Source organism: Lonchura striata, chromosome 2 (assembly GCF_046129695.1).
Source record: "Lonchura striata isolate bLonStr1 chromosome 2, bLonStr1.mat, whole genome shotgun sequence".
NCBI classification, from domain to species: domain Eukaryota; kingdom Metazoa; phylum Chordata; class Aves; order Passeriformes; family Estrildidae; genus Lonchura; species Lonchura striata.
In genome coordinates, this window is record NC_134604.1 from 86,479,561 (window position 1) to 86,485,973 (window position 6,413).

The 6,413-nt window shown below is 41.9% G+C and overlaps 1 protein-coding gene across 4 annotated transcripts in view; it reads right to left on the minus strand.

The window, feature by feature from the left end:
* CRACDL (CRACD like) overlaps positions 1–4,622 on the minus strand; it is a 41,168-nt gene extending 36,546 nt beyond the window's left edge. For 2 of the 4 annotated variants that reach the window (XM_031504052.2, XM_021546617.3), the window contains exons 1-2: positions 4,333–4,622; positions 4,187–4,250 (exon numbers count right to left, since the gene is read on the minus strand). The gene's annotated coding sequence lies outside the window, so the exon portion shown is untranslated. The remainder of the gene's footprint in view (positions 1–4,186; positions 4,251–4,332) is intronic. The other 2 variants (XM_021546620.3, XM_077781535.1) reach the window with 2 other exon arrangements.
* Between the last annotated feature and the right edge of the window lie 1,791 nt (positions 4,623–6,413).

The window sequence follows — 6,413 nt, forward strand, 5'->3', positions numbered from 1 at the left end:
TCTCTTCCCTAGACAAAATAGGCCCAGCTCCTGCAGCCTCTCCTCACAAGAGAGGTTACATGCTTCTCCTGATGTTCTCCCAGAGCAGGGATCAGAGTAAGTCTGTCATGCAGAAGCAATGCTCAGCTCCAGGCCTATCCCTTGGTCCAGCTCAGCTGGAGCCAATGGCACAGACTGAGGTTCCCTCTCTGGCCTAGGGCCCAGCTCCCCCTGGCACCTTGTGGGGTAGCGGAATTCAGGAGGCAAAGGGAAGTTGATCATGCTCCCCAGGTCTCCACTGTAATGGGTGCCATGGACCACGGATGGGGAATGCACTGTGAGCAATGTCTCCCTTTTCCCACACCATCACGTGCCCCCAGTCTCTTCTCCTTTCTGCCACTGGGACAGAAGTTCTTCTCATCCCCCTCTGACATGATAGGCACCTTCCTTATTAAACTCCTCACTGCTTAAGATCTCTGTCAGAAATCTCTTGTGTACACATTTGCTTCTGGAAGCATCTCCCGCTCAGCAATGGAGAGGAAGACATTTCAGGAGTGAATAAGTCTAAATCACTTCATCTGAGACACCCCTCTGCAGAGGAGATCTCTTCCTTTCTATCCCTTCTAAACCTAACTTTCAGGTTCCTGTATAGCCTTTGGGGCTTACTTGGCAAGGGGGATAGGATGATGGGGACAGGAATGTAAAGCCATTTGGAGACATTCCATTTATCCCCAGGCTCCCTTCTTTGAATATACCACAAATGTTTTACTTTAATTCTCAAAAGCCCAGAGACGCAGGTTATTAATTCATGACTATGACAAGATTATTATGGTTAATTTAACATGTGCAGGTACTTAAGTAACTACTGTTAGGAAATATTTGTCATTAATTCAAAAATTTCCTGCCTGTAATTTGGCAAATATAAATGCAAGTATGCAGCAGAAATCCAGCATGACATAAAGAGCACTCATTTGCCATCACCTTTACATGTGACTGTACAATGCTTGATCTCTGCCTTATTTAAACAAGCACAATAAAATATACTGCAGCATTCAGAATTAAATTCCATTGATATTCATATGCTAGAAAGAGCCCAGATATAGAAAGAGAAACGGAGAAGCAGACAATATCCCCATGGGCAGCAAAAGGGACACCACTGGGAGAGAGGGTGGCAGAGCAGTATTCCTAATCAAAGTTCAAAAAGCAAAGCTGTGCAAAAAACCCTACTTGTGTGGGCTTTTCTCCCACCTCCTGTGGGTCTGTAATAATTCCTACTAAGGCAGGTGGTGCAGAGTGAACCACCAAAGTGGTTTCAGTCAGGAACAACTTGCCTCTCACGCATGCACAGACCTCCAGGGTCACCCCATCACTCCTAGGGGGGGAACTCCCTGCCTCAAACTTCTGTGTTTTGCTTGCTTTCCCAGGGAGGTAGGTGAAAATTCTGTATGTATGGAGCTATTACAGCAACAAATCAGAAACACAAGCCCAAAATAATCAGTCTCACAGTATCTTAGAAGGGTTCCAGCACTTCTTGGCCTTTGCTGGTCCCTTGGGCAGGTCCAAAGCCAGATGAGTCTCACAAAGGCTCATTAGATCTGTGGTTTTGAAAGAGCTGTTACTATCAGATGCACCCTCCTCATTGCAGGAGCTCCATGCATTGCCTGGACTTTATCAGTTCCCTCATGTGGTGAAAACTCCTTAGGGAAATCCTGAGGAATGTCTTGGTACACTTATATCTTCACATTTCATATAGGTATTTCAGAATAAAACTTGGGAACATACTATCAGAGGGAACTTCCTGAGCATTTAGTGCAAGCAAACACTCAATATAATCCCTTCACAGGGTGATTAAAGTCTTATTTTGAAAACTATTCAAATTCAAATGCTATTCCAGGACTTGGTAACTCTGATGGTTAGAAAATCCCAGACTAAATGACTGGTGTATACCTGTTTGGTTCTGTGCTAATGTAATATTTTCCTTGAAGGAGCCTTTTTCTTTTTCCACAGGTATTTAGAGAAGATGTCTATCTTCCCTTTCAGCCTTCATATGCAAAGCCAAATAAGTCATGGCATCTTACTTTCCTCACAGATAGAGCCTCTCTATCATCCTGACATTTTACTAACTCTTCTCTGCACCTGCCCTGCTCCAAGCCTACCTCTTCTGGCAGCCAGATGCCCAGAACCAGACACTGGGTCCCAGGCAGCCTCTATAGTTAAATGACACAAAGATAACTCTTGGATTTAAGCTTCCCAGCTCCTAGTTAGGCTTGTACATGTTGATAGACAAACAGAGAGAAAGCATTCACCTGCCTCCTCTTGACTACTCTACTGAAGAGTCCAAGTATATGTTTGAGCTATTTACTATGAAGGAGCACTGTTCATGCAAGGCCAGTGTTGCAATAACCTTTCCAGACTTGGCTCTTTCCTAGGTCCAATCACCCAGATGCTGCTGCTGACTGCCAATACCAGACTACAGGACCCATTCCAGTTTCTTTTCAAACCCCAAAGTGCCAGCATATGCTCCCTTGGCTGAATTTGCAAGGGCCCAGCCATCTGTGTATCCACAGAGTGTCTCTGGTTTAGGTATAATGGGAAAATATTTAGCCTTTTACATGCAGTTGGCAAATATACTAGCTCAAGCCTGAAGAAATTCTGATCCTCTTTACTTAGAGGCCTCCTTTTTTTAAACATTTTAAAGATATGTGTGAGTCACAGCAATGGGTAGGGAATGAAATATCTAGCAGAGCTCCTAGGTCTGCCAGAAGAGCATTACTAAGAAGACACTACCAGGCTTTGTGAACAGAGAAAAGGTCAGGAGGTGCTGGGTGACTAAATCTCTCAGGTCCCATGCTATGCTCTGAGAGTGCTATTTTACTGAAAGAGCTAGATCAAAGCTACTGAAGAGGTTTCTGCTGTTAACTGCCTCCTGAAAGTTGTTGACCTAGAGATCAGAACAATTAAATGAAATGTGAAGCACCTCCTCAAACAGATATTTTTCCTACTCTGTCCTACATCACCTAACCAGACAGTAGTATGAAGTTACACACTTGGGAAAGCTTTTTGTAATAAAGGACATCGTGAACCGCATGAAGATACAAACCTGGTATATATTTTTTCACTCTTCTTATGTGGACACACACCCTACGAGTCCTAGGAATGAATGTATGAGCTCTCCCATAAGTATGATAGAGACATAAAGTCTGGGATACCAAATTGGACATGCACACTTAAAAAGCAGCTGCTGTATCAGGTATGTAATCTCAGACTCTGGGAATTGTTTTTCTGAATACTAAATGTGGAAAATATCAATTGAAGTTGCACTTAGTCTCTCTGAAGAAATCAGCTTCTGAATGCCTTAGAGTCAGCACTCAAATTAAACAGCTCCATATTAGAAATAATTAAAATATATTGCTTAAAAGTAATGTGATTTTTTTATGTCCCTATTCAGGATCCACCACTACAACCTTCTGTACAAAAACCATATAAACATGCTTACAGTGTACCTGTCCCAGAGATGTGCAGCCAGATCTTTGGCTGATGTCACTTAGCATGCCTTTGCTCAAGTTAATTTGAGCTGTATTAATTCATATTTCTGAAGAGATTGAATGTGCTGCTTATAGACTTCTGAAAAAGGCAAGTTAAACAGTTTGTATGCACCTAGAAACATTAATTTACATGTTTTTCAAAATATAAAAATTGTATTTTCTGTGAAGAGTGGTCCTTCAGAAAACTATCATGCCAGCCCTGTACCAGTACTAGATATGAACATACTCTGGTTTGATTGCCACTATTTGTCAGTGGAGAAGCTACAACACAAGGAAGAAAAATTTTGTTTATAAGTATTTTTCTTAGAATGGCATATTGCTCTAATTTTTACATTTGACAAAGGGCTTCTACTTGTAATCTATCAGAGGGAAACAAAATGCCATTGTGTTACTAACCAGAGGCAATGATTGCTGGCCTCTGCAAACAATACACAGCCAGAGGGACTTGCTGCTTTCTATTTTGCAAACATGCTACCAACAGTGAGTTGCAGTGAGAGCATGGCAACCAATAACTCTTGATCACTTAAAGATTTTTCATTAGCCAGTTCTACAATAAATTAACTAGAGAAGTTTAAAGGTTGTTTTCAACAATTTATATATAAACACACACCACAAAGAACAAGGGAAGATAGTTCAACTTCCTACTTAACTTTTTTACTTACCATCCAATGAAACATTAATAAGAACAAAGGCAGGTCAATAGTCCCAGAACTGAATGTTGTGCACCTGTGTAACCAAGAAACACATTTCACCTGTAGGAAAACAACTTTTAAAGTACCTCAGACATAAACTTTCTTCAGCTGCTTACCTGCGTAGGTTTCTGTCAGATTCAACACACCACAAAAGGCTACTGGTGTTTCAGAAGGGATCTGTCACCTTGCCAGACATTTAAGTGGTAGCAAAACAACAGAGGCACTTTCAAGTTTGTGCAGAGAATCCTGAAAGTCTCAATTCAGTTCGACTTGGACAGTGCATCCTACATCTCATCAGACACAGCATGGGGCTACTCTGCCTTCCCAAAGCATGAGTTACGAGCGCTGCCCTGATCCTTTCCCAAGTGATCCCTGTATCTAACGCGGAAGGAGTCGGTCAGAGGAAAAAGCACCAGTATCCCCCAGTTGCTAGGTAACAAGCAGGAAGATCCTGACCTGAATTCTTAGTGGAGGCTGATGTTACTCAGGAAGCTTAGCTGGGTCCTTCCTGGAAAGGGAGAGCCAAAAGTTACTCCTGGCTTTGTAAAGGCCACTGCGTAGCACCCAGGACAAAGGGACAGCTGCTGAGCTATTTTTATGATAAAAAGGCACCTGTTGTGAAAATAGGAAGCACACATACAAAGATGGAGGGTGACATTTTCTGCTCCTCACGCCAATGAAACCAGAAAGTTTTTAACCTTAAAATAAGATCTATTTCAAATCTGATAATAAATAAAGCAGAAGAAACCACCCACCCTGTGTACAGCCTCAACATTAATAAATGCAATGAGAATATTAAGCATGTGAAAACAACAACAAAAAAAAAAAAGTTATCCTATACACCATACTATGAAGTATAATCTAAAGCCAAATTCAACATAGAAAACTGGAAGGAAGCAGAATCAGGGAAATTTATGATGACACGAGAACACTGCATTTTCTGGCCATGTAAATATTTCAAGTTATTGCCATGCCACATATCGTCATGTATTAATTACTCTATTTAGCTTGCAAATTCCTCAGGATGTGTTTTCTAACAGATGAAAAGTAAATGCTGAGCCAGACCTGAAGAGCTTAAGTGCCTCTGAGTCCCTTGGATGTGGTACACCCAGCCCTATAATCCTGTATAACAAAAGTAAATAATGCCTCCTCATATGCAGAATAACACAAATGTCAAAAACCCAATTATCTGGAAAAGATGCCTGTTTGCTTTCTACTGGCTCCAAGGAACATCTTGGCAAAAATAGCATAAAAGCAGTGCTGTGCACACCATGTGTGACAACGCTCCCATAGGCTGGAGGGGCCCATGAGGCTGGGAGGGCTGAGGGGTATCGGTGCAGAAACAAACCCTTTCATTCCAGTCAGCTGCTTCCCCATCACATCTGAGCACATTGTCACATGTGAGCAGCTCTCTCATTGCTCATGTAGATTCTGCCAGTCCCAGACAGGGGTTTCCATGACGTCTCTAGCTCAGCCAGGGCACTAGCTTCCATATCTCTGCATGAGTTCACAGTGGGTGTACCTACCTCTGTTTGCAGTGGGTGTACTTACACCCAACCACTACACAGGCAATTGCTCTCCTAAAGAAGGGTCTCAGGGACAGCAGAACTGTCCTGTCACGCCAAGAGAAGTCCAGCAATAACCTTAAAAGGAATCATTCCACAATAGCCTTCTAGCTGGTAGAAACAAAGCAATGCTTTAAAGGAAGGAAAGGCACACAAGTGTCTTTGCAGCCCTGCTCAGCTGTTCAATGGCACACCTAAGGCATACCCCTAATGTATCCCCAAAAATGTACCGTAACAGATTTAATGAATTCAGTGGCCTGATAAATCTGTTTTCAGCACAGACTTGAGGTCAAGAAGAAGTCTTTTAACTATGCTTCAGATCTTTCCCTCCCCATAAACGTCTATTTATCCAGGGAATCAGACTATCCCTGCAGCAATTATAACTGCCCAAAACCAGATGAGTATTATGGTGCTTCAAGTACCTTTCTGAACAGGAGCCAAAGCTCCTATTGAAAAGAAAATTATAGTTCTTTCATTCATTTCCCTTTCTCATTTTATTGCAGAAAAAGAGCTCAGAGTTAAGTCCTAACCCATAAGCACTTAAATTTCCAGATAAAATAGTTACTGATGTCACAGTCTGAATTCAGCAGGGACTGAATTAATCCAGGTTTTAAATAGATTCAAAATATAGA